Below are 25,651 nucleotides of genomic sequence, written 5' to 3' on the forward strand. Positions count from 1 at the left end.
ATAAGATATAATTTACAGGTATATAATATAGTGATAAACATTTTTTTTTCTCTCTCTCTCAATCCCAAACTCCCTAACTATCCCTCCCTGACACCCTCCCCCCCGGTAACCATAAGTTTGTTCTCTGAGTCTGTGAGTCTGTTTCTGTTTTGTAAATAAGTTCATTCGTATCATTTTTTTTAGATTCCACATATAAGTGATATCATATGATTTCTCTTTCTCTCTATGACTTACTTCACTCAGTATGACAATCTCTAGGTCCATCCATGTTGCTGCAAATGGCATTATTTTAATCTTTTAATGGCTGAGTAATAGTCCATTGTATACATGTACCACAACTTCTTTTCATTCCTCTGTCGATGGTCATCCATGATTTTAAGTGTTTGTAATAGAAGCATCCTTATTGGAAGTCTTCATCTCTTCATTTCTACCTATTATAATCTTGTTTTTGAAGCACAACTTAGTGTATCCTGAGTGCTCGTTTAGTGACGTATTCTCTTCCTTTGCTCAAATCTGCTCTTTTAACCTTTTCTTTAAAATTATTTTTTATTTCTATTTTTTTTTTTTTTTTTTTTTGGCTATGCTGTGTGCCTTGTGGGATCTCAGTTCCCCCACCAGGGATTGAACCCGTGCCATTGTAGTGAAAGTGCTGAATCTTTTGGAGTACAGGTATCTCTTGCTAGTCCAACTCAGCCTAGGTAATTTTTTTCTTTTTTGAGGTAACACTGGTATCCCTTGCTGTCTGAACTCTTGTTGCTTATTGTTCCAAACTTGGGAATCAAATATATGTATCCTTTGTTTAATGACTTTAATTCATTCTTGAAAATTCTGCTAAGTGAAAAGCCATTACATGAAAACATTTCCTTTAATTTTTTCCTACATATAAACTTAATTTTTTTAATTGAAGTATAGCTGATTTACAATGTTTCAGGTATATAGCAAAGTGATTCAGTTTTATATATATATAATATATGTATTATATATTTTTGTAAATATAAATTTTAAGCTTCTTTTCCATTATAGGTTATTACAAGATATTGAATATAGTTCTCTGTGTTGTACAGTAGGTCCTTGTTATCTGTTTTTATTAGTAGTGTGTATCTGTTAAAGCATATTTTCATTCATTTTTAATGGGAAATTATGCTGTGTTGTATCTCAACCAATTTTTACACATAGGAAAATATTAATCTAGCAATGAAGATGAGTTTATACAAGTGTAAGCAACACTTTGAAAGTAAATAAATACACTTGATCTTAAAATGTAATGTGATAGGGACTTTCCTGGTGGCACAGTGCTTAAGAATCTGCCTGCCAATGCAGGGGACACGGGTTTGAGCCCTGGTCCGGGAAGATCCCACATGCCGTGGAGCAACTAAGCCCATGTGCCACAACTACTGAGACTGTGCTCTAGAGCCCATGAGCCACAACTACTGAGCCCGCGTGCTGCAGCTACTGAAGCCTGTGCACCTAGAGCCCGTGCTGCATAATAAGAGAAGCCACCTCAATGAGAAGCCTGTGCACCGCAATGAAGAGTAGCCCCCACTCGCCGCAGCTAGAGAAAGCTCGCATGTAGCAACGAAGACCCAATGCAGCCAAAAATAAATAAATAAATAAATTTGTTTTAAAAAAATGTAATGTGATAAAATGAAGGCGTATTGTATTATACTTGCCAAAGGAGGAAGAGAAAACTTGGTTGTGGTAGTGGTTGATGAGGTGTAATTCTTTGGAAAGTCTATTCTTACTATACCATTTTTTTCACCAATTTCAGCCTTTCTGGAGCTCAGGGTTATCTTACATTCAGTCTGCACTTAAAAGTCAAATTGTGGTACAGATAAGCACTTTTAGTGGAATAAAGGCCAAACACAAGTCCTTTAAGCAATGTGGAAATAGAATACAGGCAGAAAATACTGAAGAGTTGTAGGAGATGATAGCTTTGCATCCCTCTTGCTTGGCAATATGTGCACAAAGCACATGTTCTCGGTTCATGCAAATGTGTGTAGTACATCAATACATATGATGTGTTCCAACTGGATACCATTGTATTGATTAAATTGTTGAGTGTACCTTTAGCCGAAATTATAATGTTGAAATTTTTATTTTTCATAAAATATTTTATGTGTATTTTAGGTGAATAATAACTAATGTTTAAAATAGTCATTTGAAAAGTAGTACTTTTCAAGAGTTATTTGATAAAAACCAGTTAACTGAACCATTATATGAGGTAGGTCTGTAGATTGTAATAACATGGTATCCCTCCTTATCTGAGATAGCTGTTGGAATTCCTGCTGTTCCAGCTAGGGAACTGAAAGAGTTTGGTAGCAAAGGATAAATAAAAATCTTATTTTATGAAACATTTTTAGTTGCTTTGTCCTTTGTTCTCCTATTCTGAGTTCAGCACATCTTTGTAAACTGGCAGGCTTGTCGTATTATCAGGGTAATGGATGGATTAAAATGTGACTAAGGTCAGGCAAAGAACGGAGTCTGATACATAACAATACTCTTTCTAAACTATTAATTGACAACTTTGGGATATGATTATTTAACCTATTAAATATTCTCTAGTTTCTACTACTCTTTGGCCATGTTTTAGTACTTATCTATCTTGTTTCCAAGGATAGCTTGTGTACATTATCAAGTGTTTTGCCAAAATCAGACATTCTAATTTTTCCTAATTTAGTAAACCTTTTATTAAAAAAAAAGACATTGAAATGACCTGTTTATAGTGAATGACTTTTGATGCTCCTAAATTTTTTAGTTAGTGACATTGTCTGGATTTACACACAGTGAGTTCACCTATTTTAATTCGATTGCTTTCTGCTATTTTTAGTATATAATAGCTTTTACTTTTACTTTTTTTTTTTTTTTAACCTCTTCAGGCATCTTCTAATAGTGGGGAAAGCAGAAGTCTTTTGGGGATCTTGAAATGTAGGATTCTGGCAGCTGTGTACTGTCTGTTGAAGGCAGTACTGTATCTATCTTTGCATGGCTCTTGAGGTTGTGTAAATATGGTTTCTAAGCACAGTGTTCAGAGCAAGATGGCTGTAGGATAAGGACCTCTGCTTGTGACTGTATTTCATTTTTTTCTAGCTTTATTGAGGTATAATTGACATAACATTGTGTAAGTTTATTAGCTTTGAAGTTTATAATACATTATCATTGACTGTAATCACTGCTGCGCATTAGAGCTCCAGGACTTTTTAATGTACTAGTTGCAAGTTTGTACCCTCAAAAAACAACTCCCCAAAGCCCCAGGTAACCACCACTCTTCTCTGTTACTATGAATTCAAGATTCCACATGTGATATCATACAGTAGTTGTCTTTCTTTGTCTTATTTAGCATAATGCTCTCAAAGTCTGTCCATGATATTGCAAATGGCAGGATTTTCTTCTTTCTCGAGGCCAAATAATATTCCATCGTATATATGTATCTCACTTTTTAAATCTATTCATCTGTCAGTGAACTCTTAGGTTGTTTCCATGTCTTGGCTATTATAAATAATGCTGCAGTGAACATGGATATCATGTTGGAGATGTCTCTTCGAGATACTGATTTCATTTCCACTGCATATTTACCCAGTGGAATTGGGTTTGCTGGATTATATGGTAGTTCTATTTTTAATTTTTTGAGGAACCTCCATACTGTTTTCCACAGTGACTGCACCAATTTACATTCCCACTAACGGTACACAGAGGTTTTCTTTTCTCCATATCCTTGCCAGCACTGTTATCTCTTGTCTTTTTGATGATAGACATTCTAACAAGTGTAAGGTGGTATCTTATTGTAGTTTTGACCTTTGCATTTTCCCCATGATCAGTGATATTGAGCACCTTTTCATGTACTTGTTGGCCATTTTCTTTGGAAAAATGTCTATTCGGGTCCTTTGCCCATTGAAAAAAAATATAGTTTTTGGCTTTTGAGTTGTATGAATTTCTTATATATTTTAGATATTAATCCTTTATCTGGCATATGGTTTGCAAATATTTTCTTCCATTCTGTAGATTGCCCTTTCATTTTGTTGATCATTTCTTTGCTGTGTAGAAGCTTTTTAGTTTGATGTAGTCCCACTTGTCTATTTTTATTTTTGTTGCATATGATTTTGATGTCATACACCGAAAAATCACTGCCAAGACCAGTGTCAAAGAGCTTTTCCCCAGTGTTTTCTTCTAGGAGGTTTATGGTTTCAGGTCTTACATTTACGTCTTTAATGCATTGTGAGTTAATTTTTGAGTGTTGTAAGATAGGGGTCCAGTTTCATTCTTTTGTGTGTGAATATTCAGTTTTCCCAGCACCATTTATTAAAGAGACAATCTTTTCCCCATTGTGTAGTCTTGGCTCCCATGTCAAATATTAGTTCACTGTATATGTGTGGATTTATTTCTGGGTTCTTGATTCTGTTCCATTGGTTTGTCTGTTTCTATGCCACTACCATACTGTTTTGATTACTATATCTTTGTAGGATAATTTGAAATAAAGTGTGATTATTCCAGCTTTTTTCTTTCTCAAGTTTGCTTTGGCTGTTTGGGGTCTTTTGTGGTTCCATATGAATTTTAGGATTGTTTTCCTTTTTCTGTAAAAAATGCTGTTGGAATTGTGATAGGAATTGCACTGAATCTATAGCTATATGACTTTGGGTAGTATGGACATTTAACAGTATTAAAATTCTTTGGTACATGAACACACTATCTTTTCACACAATATCTTTCCATTTATTTGTATCATCTTCAGTTTCTTTCATTATTGTCTTACAGTTTTCATTGTGCAGGTTTTTCACCTCCTTGGTTGCATTTATTCCTAAGTATTGTTTTTGGTGCTATATTTTAGGTTTCTAATAACTGATCACCTTTGAACCTCTTAAGTCATATTTCTGCTGTTTGAAAGGGAGTCTTGGCAATCACAAATTTTGAAGGCTTACTGTATTTCAATTTTGTAACTAGGTAATCTATAAACCAACTTTAAGAATGGGAATTCATTTGGTGAAATTCTAGAGATGCGAGTTTTTCTTGGGTATCGTTCTTAGATTAACTTCTCTCACTGTTTTTTGCTTTGGTTGCTTATTGGGAACAATATCAAGAATGGAACCAACAGCCAAAAAAAAAATTTTTTTTTTTTTGGTGGGGGCTGCTGCTGTAGGCTTAAATGTTAAAATACAAAGTGTGTACTTATTTCCAATTAATGGTAATTTTATCAGGACTTTTTGATTTTTATTTTCTGTTATATACTTCTTTTGCAGCTTCCAGATTGTTATAATGAAGTCCATATTATGATAAAAAGTCCCTGATTTTATGTGTCACAGTACTGGTGGACACAAATAGGATTGATGTATACTATATTTAGGAAGGTTTATTTTGAAAGAAAATCCATAATCATAAGTACTACCTGTATAAAGCTATTTATGTTAATGAAGTAAACTTTTTTTTCTTCCCAGATTCATGCTGGCTGTCTTTTAGCCAGTTAAAATCTGACAGTGCTATGTGTTGAGCCCTGACTGTGTTGGGCTTGCAGGTATTCAGGAGAGAACATACAGATCAGTAGGAGAGTCACTGATTTGGCATGTTAAATTTCAGTAGTATAAAGCAAACCTTGTATAACAAGTAAGTAAAAATCTTTAGTGAATTTTTTTAAACCATAATTTTCAAGATACAATTTCACTAGAAGTTGTCTACATAAGATTGTGAGTATAAAAGCAAATGCTGCTTGATTTCAGTGAATGGGGATGGGAAAATTTCTTACTATTTTAAGATTCTTTAACTTCACCATGGGTTAATAATTTATTAACAGAGGTAATGTTTCAGAAAAAAAATAGGAAAATGAAAAAATATAAGTAGTTTCCTACCTTATTTTACTATCCTTATTTGTATATGCTTTCATTTTGAATATGTATAAGATTTTGCTGTTTATTCACAATTTTGTTGTTTGTGTAGATTTTGTGTCTCTGGTTTCTTTTAAATAGCAGATTTAGGAGATTGTGGAATACTGTTAAAATAAAAATTGAAATTTAGACTGTAGACGTGTAGAACTTGAAATGTAGACTTCAGAATAGATTGTATAGTCTTAGAAAAGATAATCAGGATTTTACTGTTATTTAATTAGTGTACTTGATTGTAAAATGCTGTGAAGTTTTGTCCTAATTTTATATGATTTTATGCTTGGAAGCTCTGAACACTGTAATTGAGGGACCAGAGAGAAAATTCTTTACTAGCACTTTTTCCCTTGGCTTCCTGAAAAGCTTATTAAGAAAAAGGTTAGATGTAATCCCTAATGAAAGAATTTGGTAATATTCTCAATCGTATTCTGGTAGGGAGAAGTATTGCTCATTTACAGAAACTACATGTTAGATTATTAAATTTTAGATTAAGTATTTATAATTGTTTGCTAAATTAAATTTGTTACACATAGCTGATAGACTTTATTGCTTCTGAAAAATGAATATTCCAGTGTTTTGCTGGATCTGGAATTCTGTGTTAGTGGTCATTGTTTTTATGGAGATTTTATTCCATTATCCTTTGGCTTCTATTGCTGAGTAATATATGTCTAATTTTATTCTCTTACAGGTAATTTTTTTATGTTGCTTTTAAGACCTACTTTGCATCTTTTGAGTTATATAATTTTACTACACATATATTTAGGTTTGTTTCTTTTTATTTATGCTGTCCAGATTTTGTTGCCCTTTTGGAATTGATTTATATCTTTTCAGCAGTTTTGAAAATTCTTCGCCATTTTGTCATCAAATATTATCTTTCTTGATTCCTTTCTCTCCTTGAATTCCCATTTGACTTATTGGACCTTCTCATTCTTTCCTTCATGCCTATTAGTTTTTCTCTCATGTTTTCCCTAATGTATTCCTTTGTGCTGCATTGCCAGTTTTTATAAGCTCTGTCTTTCTGTTTGATAATTCTTCAGCTGTGTATAATTATCAGTTCATTTAGTTTTTAATGTCTGCATGTCTGTGTATGCATATATGTTTGTGGATGCTTATACACAATTTACAGTTTCTTTAATTTTTACCTTCTGGTCTTTTATATGAGTGCTTTATTTTTTTTCCATATGTGTGATTTAATTTATGCTTCTAATAGCTGAAAAAATTATTTTTTATAGTCCGCCACATTATTCTATTTGGAATTCTTGGGGATATAATCCCTGTTTGTATCTTTGATTTTTTTCATTTTCTATTGTAAGTTCACCTTCAACAGGAGTGTATCTGAAAATACTGTACTGTTCAGGCCAGACTGGGTAGAAGGAATTTTTTTCCAGAGTCTTTCATGGCCTTGGAGCCATTTTTGTGTTAATATTTTTGGTAGAAACATTGGGGGTGTTCTGGACTGACAGAGACTGTAGACGTGAATTTAAGAATCTATGGTTATAAATTTTTTTTTTAAGGGTCAACAATCAGAATTTATTTGGAGATGTCACTTGCAAACTGTTCTACATTGATCTCTTTTTTATTTTCTGGTTGTATTTTATTTTGTTTATTTATTTTAAATCTGATTTTTAATATTGAAGTATAGTTGATTTACAGTGATTCAGATGTATAGCAAAGTGATCCAGTTATGCATATATATACACACATATAATTTTTCATATTCTTTTCTGTTTTATTACAAAATATCAAATACAGTTTCCTGTGCTATACAGTAGCACTGTGTTGTTTATCCGTTCTATATATAATAGTTTGCGTCTGCTAATCTCAAACTCCCAGTCCATCCCTCCCCTGTACCCTCCTCTCCCTTGGCAACCACAAGTCTGTTCTCTATGTCCGCGATTCTTTTTCTGTTTCGTAGATAAGTTGGTTTGTGTCATGTTTTAGATTCCACATATAAATGATATCATATGGTATTTGTCTTTCTCTGTCTGACTTAATTCACTTAGTATGAGACTCTCTGGGTCCATCCATGTTGCTGCAAATGGCATTATTTCATTCTTTTTTATGGCCGAGTAGTATTCCATTGTATATATATATTCCGCATCTTCTTTATCTGTTCATCTGTTGATGGACATTTAGGTTGTTCCCATGTCTTGGCTATTGTAAATAGTGCTATTAGCATTGGGGTTCATGTATCTTTTTGAATTATAGTTTTCTCTGAATATATGCCCAAGAGTGGGACTGCAGGCTCATGTGGCAACTCTATTTTTAGTTTTTCATTTCTGATTTTATTGATTTGGGCCCTCTCCCTTTTTTTCTTGATGAGTCTAGTTAAAAGTTTAATAATTTCGTTTATCTTTTCAAAGAACCAGCTTTTACTTTCATTGATCTTTTCTATTTTTTTTTTAAGTCTATATCATTTATTTCTGCTCTGATCTTCAGTTTCTTTCCTTCTACTAACTTTAACTTTGTTTGTTCCTCTTTCTCTAGTTGGTTTAGGCTTAATGTTCGGTTGTTTATTTGAGAATTTTCTTCTTTCCCGAGGTAAGCTTTGTTGCTACATAACTTCCTGCTTAGAACTGCCTTTGCTACATCTCATAGGTTTTGGACTGTTGTGTTTTCATTTTCATTTGTCTCCAGGTATTTTTTAAATTTCCTCTTTGATTTCTTCAGTGATCCATTGGTTGTTTAGTAGCATATTGTTGAGCCTCTGCATGTTTGTGTTTTTTGCAGTTTTTTTCGTGTACTTGATTTCTAGTCTCATAGCATTGTGGTCAGAAAAGATGCTTGATATTGTGTCAGTTTTCTTAAATTTACCAAGGCTTGTTTTGTGGGCTGCCATGTGGTCTGTCCTGGAGAATGTTCCATGTGTGCTTGAAAAGGATGTGTATTCTTCTGCTTTTGGGTGGAATGCTCTATAAATATCAACTAAGTCCATTTGATTTAATGTGTTATTTAAGGCCTGTGTTTCCTTATTGATTTTCTGTCTGGATGATCTGTCCATTGATACGAGTGGGGTGTTAAAAGTCCCCTACTCTTGCTGTGTTACTGTTTATTTCTCCTTTTATGTCTGTTAATATTTGCCTTATATATTGAGGTGCTCCTGTGTTGGGTGCATATATATTTACAAATGTTACATCATCTTGGATCGATTCCTTGATCATTATGTAGTGTTCTTCTCTGTCTCTTGTAATAGTTTTTATTTTAAAGTCTGTTTTGTCTCATGTAAGTATTGGTACTCTGGCTTTCTTTTGATTTCCATTTGTGTGTAATATCTTTTTCCATCCCCTCAGTTTTAGGCTGATTGTGTCTCTGGATCTGAAGTGAGTCTCTTGTAGGCAGCAGATATATATGGGTCTTGATTTTGTACCCATGCAGCCAGTCTGTGTCTTTGGTTGGAGCATTTAGTCTGTTTACATTTAAGGTAATTATTGACATGTATGTTCTTATTGCCATTTTGTTAGTTGTTTTGGATTATGTTTTTGTAGGTCTTTTCCCCCCTCCTCTTTTGTTCTCTTGTGTTGTGACTTGATAACTATCTTTCATGTTATGTTTGGATTCCTTTTCCTTTTTTGTGTGTATATCTATTGTAGATTTTTGGTTTGTACCTAACCATGAGGTTTTTGTATAACAGTGTATATATGTATGTGTCTATGTGTATGTGTATATATATATATGTATATATATATATGACTGTTTTATGTTGTTGATCTCTTAATTTTAAATGCATTTAAAATACCCTGCATTTGTACTCTCTCCCTCCAGTGATTACTGTTTTTGATAACATAGTTTACATCTAATTGTCTTGTGTATCCATTAACTGCTTATGTGGATATAGATGATTTTACTACTTCAGTCTTTTAATTAAACCTCCTTACTGGCATTGTGTATGGATGATTTCCTACGTTTATGTTTGCTTTTACCAGTGAGCTTTTTCATTCTATAATTTTCTTGTTTCTTGTTGTGACCTTTTCTTTTTTGCCCAGAGAAGTTCTTTTAACATTTTTTGTAAAGAGGGTTTGGTGGTGCTGACTTCTTTTAGCTTTTGCTTGTCTGGAAAGCTTTTGCTTTCTCCGTCAAATCTGAACGAGAGCCTTGCTGGGCAGACTATTCTTGGTTGTAGGTTTTTCCCTTTTGTCACTTTAAGTATATCATGCCACTCTTTTCTGGACTGTGGAGCTTCTACTGAAAAATCAGCTGATAGCTTTACGGAGTTTCCTTGTATGTTATTTGTTGCTTTTCCCGTATAGCTTTAGTATTCTCTGTTTATCTTTGATCTTTGTCATTTTGATTACAATCTGTCTTGGTGTGTTCCTCTTTGGGTTAATAGCGTACTGTATATGTATTTATTGGATATCTTTTTTCCCCCTAGGAATCTTCTAAACGTGTCCTTTAACCTTTCTCTCTCAAGTTCATCTTTTTTTTTTCCACGTTCAGTATTTTTATTTAATTTTTTAGCAGACAATTTACATACCACCCCCACCCTTTCCTTTAAGTTAGTGTGACAATTTTCCATAATAAACTATTTAAAGAGAAGCTTTGGTCAAGAATAGAATGAAAGAGCAAAACAAAAAAGAAAACCCAAATCACTGCTGCTTTTAAAAAACCAACACTTTACCAGTTATCCTCAAACAAAACACACAACAAGGTTTGCGCCATATGTGTCTTCAGTGTTTCCTGGTGGCTGGCTCTCCTCCCCATCATGCAAATGGCAGAGCTTCCCAGTGTAGCCTGTCCTCATGCTGGATTTGGGAGGCTTGCTCAGCTTCACATTCTCCGAAGGCCCTGGATAGAAGACTCTAAGGTCTTGAAATCCCAAATGGTCATGGCTCTGTCGATGCTAGTAGTGCAAAATTTGCTACAATCCTGCTTGTCCACCTCATGAATAGACACTTGAGTGATGCTGCTCTGGTGCAGCATCCCCAGGGCCGTGTTGTGGTTCTCAGTTGTGGCCCGCGTGTCCATGTTGCGGAAGCGCTCCATGGCCGACATGTTGTGCTGGATGCTCTGTTTCGGGATGTCTAGCCTGGAGACGAAGGTCAAGCAGCCGTGGTCATTGTAGTCAAAGAGCATGGGGCAGCAGTCATGGCCAGCAGCCACGACTCTGTTCTCCGAGATGAAGGACACACTCAGGAGAGGCAGGAACTCTGTCTTCACAGTTGAGACCTGCACACTTTTTGAGGCATCGGCAACGGACACGGTGCTGTTGTGGCTGACCCAGGCCAGGTGGCTCCTGCTGGCGGAGAAGCTGACCCCATGCACCCGGCCGCCAGTGCCACTGCCACCAAACGCTGACATCAGCTGACCAAAAGGCATCTTGCTGCCCCAGGGTGTACTGGCTGGCTTCTCATCCACTTCTTTAATGTAGGCAGAAAACACTCTGCATTTGAAATCACAGGATCCTGCTGCAAGCAAGACATAGTTGGGATGCCAATCCAAGCTGAGGACTGTGGAGCGAATGGGTTTTTTAATGTGCTTGCTTATCCACCAGTCATTTTCGGACTCCCAAGTAACAAACAGAAATGAGTCATGCTCCGCTGCCCACAGCAAATTTGTTCTGTAGCGGGGACCACTTGACAGAAGTGGCTGCATCGTTAATTCTCAGGATCACCAGGGTCGGCTTCCAGATACCATCTTTCTGACTCCAGACGTAGGCATTGCGGTCAGCCCCACAAGTGACCATGAAGTCACTCTTGGGAGTGCAGTCGGCACCTGTGCTGTGTCCATTGTGCTCCTTGAGTTCATGAATTTTCACCCACTGGCTCCCATCTTATAGATATGGACTTCGTCGTTACTGGGGCTAAGGGCAATCTGGGTACAATACCTGTTCCAGGCATGACAGGTAATTGGCTCTAGTAAAAATTGATGCAGGGATATTATTCTTAGTGTTTTCAAAGGACAGAAAGCTGGGGGTCAGGGCCATCCGGACGGGCTCGGAGCATGGAGTTTGTGGACTCTGGTCAGTCGATGCGAACAGGCTCCGGCCAGGTTCATCTTTTTCTCACATTTCAGGTGATGTTTGTAAGTTAAGCCTACCAGACCTTTGTCTTTTTTGAGTTAGTCACTTATTTTTTCCCATACAGTCTTTACAATGTTTTCTAGTCAGATTTTCTAGTTTTTTCCTTTATGGCTCTGGGTTTTAGATGAGACATAGAAAAAGCCTTTTACAAAACAAAATTATTTTAGATTGAAAGAAATACATTTGTTTTCTAGTTTTTTCATGGTTTAACTTTTTAACCTTTAAAACTTTGATCCATATATAATTGAGGTAGGGGCTGAATTTCTCCCTGAAATGGCTGTCATTTGTGCTGATACTATTTATTAAATAATCCATAGATTTACTTACTGATTTGAAATAGCTCTCTGATTATATACTAAATTTTTCACATGTATTTGGGGCTTTTTATGTTGCATTTATTTGACAGTTCTTGGGCAAGATGTAAAGATTCTTGTTTTATAGTGAAGCTTTTCCAGTAGCTCCCTTAGAGTTTTTTTTGGATATTATTTGACGCTTTTGGCTTGTCATTTACATTTCATGTTTAGTTTGTGAAATGATCTTAAGTATTATGTGTTTTTTAGGAATAGGCAAGAATAAATATAACATTTTATTATTTTAGTACTTTAATTGTTGAGTGACCTACGGTGATGTACTTAAGAGTTATTTTATCAGTCTATTACGATCAACTTTTAATACCCTAGCAAAACTTTCCTAAAGGATGATAGGGTTTGAAGTAGGTTTTCTGTTTGTTGATAAATTTAACTGGTACCATACATTACTCGGACTGCCTTGTTGTAGTGGGATTGGACATAGATGAGTAGGTTAGGGCACTTAGAGGGCCTCAAGGAGAAGTTACAGGAGGAAAAGATTTTGGATCACAACTAGGAAGAATATTCTAATGTCTTTGTAAAAGGAGCTTATGGGAGGTGCTGATTCCTCATAAGCATAGGCTCACTGACCATTCAGCTGGGTCCAGTCTTTTAATTAGATGGCCCTTTCCAACTCAGAGGCCTTGTGAAAAAGTAAAGGTAGGTCAAGACTAGATTTTAGGGGAAGGCAGTCTTGTATATATGGTATAGCTGTTTTACAATTCCGTCATTGGTGTGAACTTCATGTTTTAATGTTAATTTTTGAACGGTGTTAATTTTTGAACAATTTTGATGATTTATCTTCATAATCTTTGTAACTTTTACATATTGTTTTGAAATACTGATTATTTAAATGTATTATTAAATTTTTGGTATTAAAGCTTTTAATTTGTCTAATTAAGTTATCATAAGTTAGCTTTCTTTACAGAATAAACTTTTAACCAGGTTATCTCTTGTGGATATGTTTTTATTTATTTATTCATTTAATTTAATTTTTAAAAATTTACTTATTGATTTGTTTATTTTTGGCTGCATTGGGTCTTTGTTGCTGCGTGCAGGCTTTTCTCTAGTTGTGGCGAGTGGGGGCTACTCTTTGTTGTGGTGCGTGGTGGCTTCTCGTTGCGGAGCACAAGCTCTGGGTGCGCGGGCTTCAGTAGTTGTGGCTCCGGGCTCTAGAGTGCAGGCTCAGTAGTTGTGGCGCACGGGCTTAGTTGCTCCATGACATGTGGAATCTTCCCGGACCAGGGCTCGAGCCCGTGTCCCCTGCATTGACAGGCGGATTCTTAACCACTGCTCCACCAGGGAAGTCCTGTGGATATGTTTTTAAATGAGCAGTGTCTTTTCCTGGGAGAATGGACTAGTTGGGGCTTGATGGGTAAGCAGAAGTCTGAAAGATATTGGTATAACTCTCAGCAGCTACCAGCTACACAGATACTTTTCATTTTCTTGGAGAAGCTGTTCAAACTGATTTATCTAGTCTTGTATTAAAGGAAAAAAAGTAAGTTTGGTTGAAAAAAACGAAATAGAAGTTTCATGTGTTGTAATACGATAACTAATGGAGAAATGAAATTTCATTATTCATCTCTGGTATTAGTTGGATTTGTTTCAGACTGGGGTAGCAGTTCTCTAGAATGGGTATTGCTGAAATAACTTAAAGGGTATGTTAATACTGTGTGAGTCATAGAAACAAGTACATGTTGCAGTTTACAAGGAGAAATTGCACCTCAGCTTTAAGATTTCAGTGTAACCTGTAAAGTTAATTTTAAAAAAGCTGTTGTGAATGGAGTTCCCATGTCAGGCAACTCAGTGTTTGATTTGCTAGATTATCTTATCTTTTGGTTGCTTTGAATGTTTTTCCTCTTATTTTAAAAGATAATTTTATAATTGTATTGTGGGCTCTGGGGACATTATACTTTTGGTGTAGAGAATGGAAATTTAGGTAAGTTTTTATATTTTGATGGCCATTTCAGTAAATGATTAATAATTTGTTTTTCTCATTGGTGTCTTTTTCTTATTTATTTGTAGAATCAAGTTTTTAAAAACTTACTGTAGACTTAATACACATGTAAACTTTTAAATATATACAGCTGTACAATATAAGGTGAATCTACTTGTTTTTTTGTGTTTTCTTCCAAGTATTTTATACATTTTCTTAAGTTTAAAATTTTAATCTGTCTGGATATCTTTATTTGATCTGAACGATCAGATAAATTGATTTAAATTTTTAAAAATCAATTTGAATCTATTTTAAGTTTTGAGTTCCATTATTTTCTGTTCTTTTATCTTTTATCACACTGCAGCACATTGCTACTTTCCTATAATTGTTACACAATTATCCTCTGTCTCATAGAATGCTATGAATTTGTGCATAGAGAATAAGTGCTCTAGGATTTTAGGAGGAAGAGAAATATCTGTAGGCAAGGTGCTTGAGCTGGAGGAGTAGACCTCATTGAGGCTCAGGTTTGGTTTTTATGCTCTGTTTTATTGATACTATGTACTTCCTCAGGTGGATCATAAATTCATTTAAAGTCAGTGAATCTATTTGTGCAACACTGCTAAGCACCCTGTATTCTCCAAAGTTTTAAATTTAAGTGGAGAATCAAAATGAACAAAATTTATAAGTAAAAAATAACAATGTAATAATTATAATGTGTTTTGTAGGACCACCAGCGCCACCCTTTCCACCCTTACTCTGAACTAAACTTTGTTTCCCATTTCATTAAGAAAATAGTAACGTTAGGAGGATAATTTTTACAAACTTCTATACTGTATCTACCTCCTTGCCTATGTTTCCATCTAAGGCTAGTCTCTTCAGAATTTGTACACCAAATTCTTTTCCTCTTGCCATTTGAGAACATTGTCCCTCACCCCTCACTCTCTTGCATCATCAGTCTTTCCGCTTCTACTGGATTATCTTTATCAGCATATTAACATGCTGTTATTTCTCCTGCCTTTAAAAACTTTAAAAACCAAAGCCCCAACCTCATATTCCCCTCCAGCTTCCATTGCGTTTCTTTTATTACTTCACAGGAAGTCTTCTCCAAAGAGTTGTTCACACCTGCTGGAGTTCTCACTTTTGACTTCATTTCAGTCAGGTTTTGATCACCACCACTCTACTGCTTTGGTCATAGTCACCATTAATGTCTCTGTTGCTAAAATCCAATAGTCAATTTCTATCAATAGTTTTTACTGTACTTATTTACTAACACCATTTAACAAAGTTGATTAATCTCTCTTTCTTAATATACTTTATTCATTTAGCAATCAGGGTGACATTCTCCTAATTTTCTTTCTACTTCTCCTTTGCTGTTTCCTTTGCAAGTTCCTCTTCATCTTCCTGTTGTTGAATTGTCCAGGGGCTCTGTCTTGAGACCTGGGCTCTGTTTATACCCATTTCCTTGGTGATTTTATCCAAGCTTATGGCTTTAAATATAATTTATATGCTGGGTACAACTAAATTTACATTTTTAGCATGTATTCCTCACCTGCCTAAGCACTCTTTGTTTAGCTGTCTGCTGGATATCTCCACCTGTCTAAAACCTGACTCCTGGTCTTTAACCCCAACCATGTCCTTTCCACACTTCCCCCTTCTCAGTAAAGGGCAACTCTTATTTTTGGCTTAGTCTGAAAGCTTTGGAGTTGTCTTTGTCTTTGCTTGTTCTCTCACACCCCGTTTTCCAGTCCTCAGCAAATCCTCTTTTCTCTACCCTCATAGTGTACTCAGAATTTGACTACTTTTTACTACCCCTCTTGCTACCAGCTTGCTCTGATCATCTGTTGCCTAGATTACTTCAGTTGTCTCTTAAGTTTTCCCTGCTGTCACCTTCTCCCTATACCCTTTTTCTACTCAAAACCCTCTGTTGGTTTCCCATATTACTCAGAGTACAAGCCACAGCCCTTCCATTTGCCTGTAAGAAACTACATGATTTGTTCACTGCCCCCTGCCCCCTTCAAATGATCTCTTTAACCTCATCTTCTACTACTTTTCCTCTTGTTCATTATACTTAACCACATTGTCTTTATTGTTCTTTCTCAAATGTGTCAGGTTGTGTTCTGTCTCATATACTGTATATTAATTGCTGGACTGTCTTCCTTTTAGTAGAATGTTAACCCTATAAGGGCAGGCATTGTGGCCTTTTGTACTGTTATTTATTCAGAATGCCCTGGAAAACAAGGTTGACGTATACTAATTGGTGCTAAATAACTATACAAAGTGAATTAATAGACTGTTGTGGAAGATGGTAGTTGAAAAGATATTTTCATAGGTGTGATTTGGGCTGTGTTTTGAAGGATAAGTGAAGATTTGATACAAAGGACAAGGCAAAGGTTTTTTTTTTTTTTTTTTTTTTAAATTTTATTTTATTTTATTTTTTGCTGTACGCGGGCCTCTCACTGCTGTGGCCTCTCCCGTTGCGGAGCACAGGCTCCGGACACACAGGCTCCGCGGCCATGGCTTGCGGGCCCAGCCGCTCCGCGGCATGTGGGATCTTCCGGGATCGGGGCACGAACCCGTGTCCCCTGCATCGGCAGGCGGACTCTCAACCACTGCGCCACCAGGGAAGCCCAAGGCAAAGGTTTTTAGATTTGATACTAGGGAGGAGGGGAAATTGGACTTTTTAGAGAGTTGTTCCTTTTGATTCCCCAATTTAGAACCTGTAGTGCCTTCTTAGTGCTGGTTTTGTCTACTCAATTGACTGCTGATATTCTGTAGCTGGTTGTAGTTTATATTCCTCAAAATCATATCTAAAACTCCCAGACAAAAACCTATTCCTGTATTCTTGAACTTGACATGTGATTTCATAATTCACAGATTTCGTCCAAGCTAGAAACATAGGAGTTGTCTTAGACTCCTTCCTCACTTTCACCATGCTTTTTTTTTTGGGGAGGGGGGGGTCGCGCCAAGTGGCATGTGGGACCATCTTGGTTCCCCGACCAGGGATTGAACCTGCGCCCCCTGCATTGGAAGCACAGAGTCTTAACCACTGGACTGTTAGGGAAGTCCTTCACCATGCTCTAATAGTTGCCTTGTCCTCTATCTGCATTGACTTAATTCATTGTCATCAGATCTATTTAGCCTATTGAAGTAGTTATTTTAATTGGTGTCCTTGCACCTGTGTTAACCTATCCATTGGGTTTTAAATTTTGATTATAATTTTTATTTGTAGAAGTCCTAATTGATTCAAATCTACCCAGTTACTTTTGATAGTTTCTGTTCTTTGCTCATTTTTCCAGTTACCTCTTCTTTATGTGTGTATGTTATAATCTATATCTATTAATTCCAGTATCTTGAATCTTTAGGGATGTGGTTCCTTAGTTTATTTTTGTTGCCTCTTGCTCATGGTGGCTTCTGTCATTTTGTGTTGTGGCCTCTCATCTGGATGACAGTCTTCTTTGGAAATCCTGAGGTTCCTGGCTTGAGGGAGCAATATACCAAAGAAGATGTGCATTCACTTCTGCCTCATGCACTATGGGCACCACCAACTTGGAACCACTTAAATTTTTTGTCTTTGCATTTCCAAGATCATGTTAAGTAGTTTGGACTTTAGAGACCCCTGGAGCCAAGGCAGAATTGGGACCAAAAGTCAAGACTCTTGACTTTATTTTAGTGCTTTATTATATTGCTGTTTATCAGTTTTAAAATTTATTTTTTTTCAGGATATATCTGGAATATGACATGCATACTTTATTTGAAGGTTAGTGACACCATAATGTTTAATCACATTTTACCAAGAAGGGTTCAGAAAATACTGTAGATAACTTCTGTTGTGTAATGGAAATCTGAGTAAGTGATACTTGTCCATGAATATACTTTTTATCAGTGTATGGTACTTCCATAAATAAAGTTTTCCTTAAAAAGATTAACTTGAACATTAAAAAAACAACATAAGATATTATTATGGATTTAAAGGAAGAGAAACATGGCATGTTTAGAATGCAGACTACTTAGATTCAGCATGATCAGGTTACAGATAGACTTTTTAACTTACAAACTCTATTTTTACAAAGAACCTGTGATAAGAGCTTTCAGCTTAGGTTTCACAGCTACTTCTAGTAATAATATAACTATGTTGTACATTGAATAAAGCTCTTGTAGGCTACTCTTGGTGTCTGTATATCTTTTAAAGGTGTATTCATTTAGTTGTTCAGACATTACAGATTTATACAGGAACTTTTAAGAAATTAAGTGTTTCTGGGTTGAAAACTATGTTTCCCTCAAATCTTTGCTTGCTCTTTACAAATATGCTTGCTTGTATGTTGTTCGGTATACATCAGTGGAAAAAAATTGACTTTCAGTTTGTTCAGACTTCAGTCTTGAATTTTTGTTATATTTTTCTTACTGGTTCTGTGGAGTCACTCCAGTTGACATACTTTTATCAATTGAAGCACAGATAATTTATAAAATTAGTTTTTTGTTGTCATTTGTTTTAAATGTTCTTTTAGTTTAAAGAAAATGATGTCAGAGGCAAGAGTAACTAAAATACTGTGGTAGTAAGGAAAGAGATTTCAAAATTCTTACAGTTACTTGAAATTCAATAGTATACCTATCAAACTGCTTGCATTTTTCCTTGTAATATATAAGTAACGGTTCTTTTTAAATTTGTGTTTATTTAAACTTTTAAAAGTGTAATATTGTGCATTCAGCACGGTTACTTAAATTTGTTTTAATGTAGAAAAAATTTAAAAAGTTGAACAATGAACTATATATTAAAAATATTTGTAATTTTACTCTAAAAATGTAATGATTCTCATTTTTTTTGTAGTCTCAGACTGTATTTAATTGTGCTCAACATAAATAATTTTCAGCTTGTTTGTTAGGTAATGTATTTTACAGCATTACACTGTGTTATTTCAGATGGCGTGATGTTTAAATGTATGATGTTTCTATAGATATCCCATACTTAATTTCATTGCCTTATCATCATAAACAGTGGGCCCATCATTATGTATATAGCTTTATCCTTTTTAATTAAGTAGTTCTCTTGAACTTGTAAAAATAAAATCAAGGAGCAATTATATTATTTGAAATTTTAGTGTTCACATTATTTGTTATATTAATATGAAGAGATTGTCGAGCCTTCTGAGAAGTTTACAAAATTTAACTCAGTGGTGCAGCTCAATTTTTGTATGAACAAACCTAAGTTACAGGAAGGCAAGTAAATAGAATCTTAAAAGTATTTGATTAGCATTCATAATACATACTTAGATGAAACACAGAATATATATATATATATATATATATATATATCCATTCTGTTATCTATTTTTGGGTTTTTGGGGGGTAGGGAAGGGCAGGGATGAAAACTTTTATTTCTCATTCTAGAGCAGGTTTTTTTAACCTGGGATCCATGCATATCTTTCAGGGAGTCCGAAACGTTGTGAAATTACATGTACACCTTAGTATGTACACTTTTTTGTTTGTTTTGAGAAAGAGGAACCATATCTTTCATAAGTTTCTAGAAAGATTTATGTCCAAAAGCCACTGGTTGGGCTTGGTTTCTTATGAAACCCATGGATAGCTCACTCCTGGTTCACCTGACAGAGAAATCTGTACCACCATTAGCTGTTAATTACATTAAAATTGGGTTCTATTAAGGTTTAAGGTGTGATTAGGTTAAAAGGTCCTTAATATTACAAAGGGAATGTGATAATATGGAAGAAATTAACATTGGTGACTTTCGCTATCATCTCAAAATCTGAGCCTCTGCTTGTCTCCATGTTTTTCTAACTCAGCAAACGTACGTTGAATTGCTACTGTGGACTTAGAAAATTTTGATGACCTGATTCCTGTCACCTTAAGCTAAATTAATTGTCTCAACCTCTCCTTCTCTTTCCTGTTTCTTTTATTTTTCCGTTATGCCCCCACCCCCCAAATTAAAAAATCTCTTCCTGTCTTTGCTCTTTTCCCTGTATTCCCCTGGATTTCATTCCCAGTTTCCTTTTGCCACCTTTTTCCCCCTCTTTATATTACTCTTATGCCCATGGGTATAATGTAAAACTATGGTATATTGATTGATACTGTAGTACTTATTCATTTTGCCATTTTTTAAAATAAGCAAGGAATTAAAACTTTTATGAGTTTCTCTTAAACTAACAAAATTTAAAATATTAAGGCAAGCGAGACTGCACCCATGATTATGGCACAACTCTTTAATTTACATATTCATCTTAATAACCTATTATACATGAGATGTTTTGATCATACAAGTAAAACTGTGATTTTGACTATTCAGTATTTAATTGAATTTAAGAAAGTCTCCGTATCTACAGTTTTAACAGCAGTGTTTTATTGAGTTGATATTTGCTAATTTAACCCATTCTGATGTTGTATATTCTATCTGTTTTTTGTATTATATGTAATATTGCTATTAACATCTTTATATATGCTTTTCTTTGTAAATTTCTTGGGATAAAGAATCAGGAATATTGGATTAAAGCAATGCAAACACTTTCTTGACTTGAAATTTGCCTTGGTGTTTTGGTTGGGCTCTTTCTAGTTACAGAAAGAGAGCTCACATGACTGGGAATTGAATTGTGTGAAGGGAATCTCCTGAAAAATCCCAAAATGGAAATCATGGTTCTTCCCAGGCTCATGTGGTACCTGGAAAAGGGAACTAGAAGAGTCATCAGAACATGTGAGGAATCTGTGTTTCAGAGTTCTTGTGGTCTCATGGCCTCTTTTCTCCCTGAACGTTTGCTTCTTGCTCTGCTTCATCATGGATTTTGCTCTCCTAAGACCTAAGTTGCATGCGGCTGCAGTTTGCTGTTCATCAAAGCCCTTCTGACTTTGACTTGACCTTTTTTCAGCATCTGTGGTTGCTGCTAAATGCCTTAGCCTCTTTTCTTTCCTCAAAGCAAAAAGCCATAGAGTTCTAACTCATTGTTTTGTCCTTTTTCTCCCCCAACTCCCCAGCCAAGTTGAACAGGCTTTGTAGCCTGTAGATGGTCATGTTAAAACAAACAGAAAACCAAAAATAAAACATCTTTTAGGGCTTCCCTGGTGGCGCAGTGGTTGAGAGTCCGCCTGCCGATGCAGGGGACACGGGTTCGTGCCCTGGTCCGGGAGGATCCCACATGCCGCGGAGCGGCTGGGCCCGTGAGCCGTGGCCGCTGGGCCTGCGCATCCAGAGCCTGTGCTCCGCAACGGGAGAGGCCACAACAGTGAGAGGCCCGCGTACCACAAAAACAACAACAACAACAAAAAACATCTTTGAAAAAGCATTTCTGGGTGACCACTAACAGGCACAGTAAAATATGTTTAATAAATTAAATCTTGGATAGTTCATGAATTATCAGGGAAGAACAATTCTGTATAAAGTTCCTTTTAGTATTTTGTTAGCACATGATTCCTTTTCCCCTTCATCTTGTTAAAACCTTCTCTTATTAAGTCCAGGGTTGAGTTAATACCATTAAAAATTTTGCTTCTTAATTAAACATTATTAAGAGAGGATGGTGATTGCCCTTGTTTTTGCAGTATAACTTTTTTTTTTTTTTTTTTTTGTGCGGTATGCGGGCCTCTCACTGTTGTGGCCTCTCCCGTTGCAAAGCACAGGCTCCGGACACGCAGGCCCTGCGGCCATGGCTCACGGGCCCAGCCACTCCGCGGCATGTGGGATCTTCCCAGACCGGGGCACGAACCCGTGTCCCCTGCATCGGCAGGCGGACTCTCAACCACTGCGACACCAGGGAAGCCCTGCAGTATAACTTTTTTTACAGTAAGAGGTACCTTGAAAAAAATTGAGAAAAGTATCTTATTTGTAATTTATTTTAGTGCCAAATGACATATCCTAGCATTTTGATTTTTTACTGTATTATATTTCCATATCCTTGTTGTATCCCACCATGTCATGAGGCTGTTAGTTAACTGGAATGAAGGTGCTCACAGTTTGTGAATGGACTTAAATCTTTAAGTGAAGGAATGAACCACCTTTGTTTTCTTTGCAGTTAAGAGTGTGGTACTTTTAATGGATATCTAGTGTGTTGGTAATAGTTAATGCCTCTTTATTTCCATGTATAGTAGTATTCATGAACATTGTACAGTAAGAGGAAAACTAAATATTAATAGTGTCAAAAGTGGTTATTTTGGGAGAAAAAGTAATGAATGGCTAAGTTTTTTTCCTTCCATTAGAACCTTTTCACATGATTTAAAAATGGAAGGCTGTTACACTCCTAGTTACCACACATTTTTTTAAATAGTATATTCAAATTGTAGTTGGCAAAGTAATCAAGTATGCGATTTATAAAACCTGTTCAGATTTGTAGATCAGATTAAATATGAAATACCACTTGAAAGAACAGAAGTATTTTGTGTTTAATAAGACTGACTCAGGTGTTTTTTTTTTTTTTTAACGATTTTTTTTTATTGTGATCATACTTATTTTTTTTTCCGCTTTATAACAAATTTAATCAGTTATACATATACATATGTTCCCATATCCCCTCCCTTTTGCGTCTCCCTCCCACCCTCCCTATCCCACCCCTCCAGGCGGTCACAAAGCACCGAGCTGATCTCCCTGTGCTATGCGGCTGCTTCCCACTAGCTATCTACCTTACGTTTGGTAGTGTATATATGTCCATGCCGCTCTTTCACTTTGTCACAGCTTACCCTTCCCCCTCCCCATATCCTCAAGTCCATTCTCTAGTAGGTCTGTGTCTTTATTCCTGTCTTACCCCTATGTTCTTCATGACATTTTTTTTCTTAAATTCCATATATATGTGTCAGCATACAGTATTTGTCTTTCTCTTTCTGACTTACTTCACTCTGTATGACAGACTCTAGGTCCATCCACCTCATTACAAATAGCTCAATTTCATTTCTTTTTATGGCTGAGTAATATTCCATTGTATATATGTGCCACATCTTCTTTACCCATTCATCTGATGATGGACACTTAGGTTGTTTCCATCTCCGGGCTATTGTAAATAGGGCTGCTATGAACATATTGGTACATGTCTCTTTTTGAATTATGGTTTTCTCAGGGTATATGCCCAGTAGTGGGATTGCTGGGTCATATGGTAGCTCTATTTGTAGTTTTTTAAGGAACCTCCATACCGTTCTCCATAGTGGCTGTACCAATTCACATTCCCACCAGCAGTGCAAGAGTGTTCCTTTTTTTCCACACCCTCTCCAGCATTTATTGTTTCTAGATTTTTTGATGATGGCCATTCTGACTGGTGTGAGATGATGTCTCATTGTAGTTTTGATTTGCATTTCTCTAATGAGCAAAGATGTTGAGCATCCTTTCATGTGTTTGTTGGCAGTCTGTATATCTTCTGTGGAGAAATGTCTATTTAGGTCTTCTGCCCATTTTTGGATTGGGTTGTTTGTTTTTTTGTTATTGAGCTGCATGAGCTGCTTATAAATTTTGGAGATTAATCCTTTGTCAGTTGCTTCATTTACAAATATTTTCTCCCATTCTGAGGGTTGTCTTTTGGTCTTGTTTATGGTTTCCTTTGCTGTGCAAAAGCTTTTAAGTTTCATTAGGTCCCATGTGTTTATTTTTGTCTTTATTTCCATTTCTCTAGGAGGTGGGTCAAAAAGGATCTTGCTGTGATTTATGTCATAGAGTGTTCTGCCTATGTTTTCCTCTAAGAGTTTGATAGTGTCTGGCCTTACATTTAGGTCTTTAATCCATTTTGAGCTTATTTTTGTGTATGGTGTTAGGGAGTGATCTAATCTCATACTTTTACATGTCCCTATCCAGTTTTCCCAGCACCACTTATTGAAGAGACTGTCCTTTCTCCACTGTACATTCCTGCCTCCTTTATCAAAGATAAGGTGACCATATGTCCGTGGGTTTATCTCTGGACTTTCTATCCTGTTCCATTGATCTATCTTTCTGTTTTTGTGCCAGTACCATACTGTCTTGATTACTGTAGCTTTGTAGTATAGTCTGAAGTCAGGGAGCCTGATTCCTCCAGCTCCATTTTTCGTTCTCAAGATTGCTTTGGCTATTCGGGGTCTTTTGTGTTTCCATACAAATTGCGAAATTTTTTGCTCTAGTTCTGTGAAAAATGCCAGTGGTAGTTTGATAGGGATTGCATTGAATCTGTAGATTGCTTTGGGTAGTAGAGTCATTTTCACAATGTTGATTCTTCCAATCCAAGAACATGGTACATCTCTCCATCTATTTGTATCATCTTTAATTTCTTTCATCAGTGTCTTATAATTTTCTGCATACAGGTCTTTTGTCTCCTTAGGTAGGTTTATTCCTAGATATTTTATTCTTTTTGTTGCAGTGGTAAATGGGAGTGTTTCCTTGATTTCACTTTCAGATTTTTCATCATTAGTATATAGGAATGCCAGAGATTTCTGTGCATTAATTTTGTATCCTGCAACTTTACCAAATTCATTGATTAGCTCTAGTAGTTTTCTGGTAGCATCTTTAGGATTCTCTATGTACAGTATCATGTCATCTGCAAACAGTGACAGCTTTACTTCTTCTTTTCCGATTTGGATTCCTTTTATTTCCTTTTCTTCTCTGATTGCTGTGGCTGAAACTTCCAAAACTAGGTTGAATAAGAGTGGTGAGAGTGGGCAGCCTTGTCTTGTTCCTGATCTTAGTGGAAATGGTTTCAGTTTTTCACCATTGAGGACGATGCTGGCTGTGGGTTTGTCATATATGGCCTTTATTATGTTGAGGAAAGTTCCCTCTATGCCTACTTTCTGCAGGGTTTTTATCATAAATGGGTGTTGAATTTTGTCGAAAGCTTTCTCTGCATCTATTGAGACGATCATATGGTTTTTCTCCTTCAATTTGTTAATGTGGTGTATCACGTTGATTGATTTGCGTATATTGAAGAATCCTTGCATTCCTGGGATAAACCCCACTTGATCATGGTGTATGATCCTTTTAATGTGCTGTTGGATTCTGTTTGCTAGTATTTTGTTGAGGATTTTTGCATTTATGTTCATCAGTGATATTGGCCTGTAGTTTTCTTTCTTTGTGACATCCTTGTCTGGTTTTGGTATCAAGGTGATGGTGGCCTCGTAGAATGAGTTTGGGAGTGTTCCTCCCTGTGCTATATTTTGGAAGAGTTTGAGAAGGATGGGTGTTAGCTCTTCTCTAAATGCTTGATAGAATTCACCTGTGAAGCCATCTGGTCCTGGGCTTTTGTTGGAAGATTTTTTATCACAGTTTCAATTTCAGTGCTTGTGATTGGTCTGTTCATATTTTCTATTTCTTCCTGATTCAGTCTTGGCAGGTTGTGCATTTCTAAGAATTTGTCCATTTCTTCCAGGTTGTCCATTTTATTGGCATAAAGTTGCTTGTAGTAATCTCTCATGACCTTTTGTATTTCTGCAGTGTCCGTTGTTACTTCTCCTTTTTCATTTCTAATTCTGTTGATTTGAGTCTTCTCCCATTTTTTCTTGATGAGTCTGGCTAATGGTTTATCAATTTTGTTTATCTTCTCAAAGAACCAGC

At 36.0% G+C, this 25,651-nt stretch overlaps 1 protein-coding gene and 1 pseudogene across 8 annotated transcripts in view; one reads left to right on the forward strand and one right to left on the reverse strand.

Annotated features, from left to right (window-relative positions):
• Positions 1-25,651, forward strand: part of KTN1 (kinectin 1) — a 126,751-nt gene that overhangs the window by 18,631 nt on the left and 82,469 nt on the right. The window contains exon 2 of one of the 7 annotated variants that reach the window (XM_082616740.1): positions 17,883-17,920. The exons of the other annotated variants lie outside the window; for them this stretch is intronic. The gene's annotated coding sequence lies outside the window, so the exon portion shown is untranslated. The remainder of the gene's footprint in view (positions 1-17,882; positions 17,921-25,651) is intronic. 7 annotated transcript variants of the gene reach the window in all.
• Positions 10,100-11,984, reverse strand: LOC309803179 (actin-related protein 2/3 complex subunit 1A-like; annotated as a pseudogene). The gene has a single exon. The product of its transcript is annotated as an actin-related protein 2/3 complex subunit 1A-like (transcript).

This window comes from Mesoplodon mirus (genome assembly GCF_964341445.2).
Source record: "Mesoplodon mirus genome assembly, chromosome: 4".
In the NCBI taxonomy this organism is placed as follows: Eukaryota; Metazoa; Chordata; class Mammalia; order Artiodactyla; family Ziphiidae; genus Mesoplodon; species Mesoplodon mirus.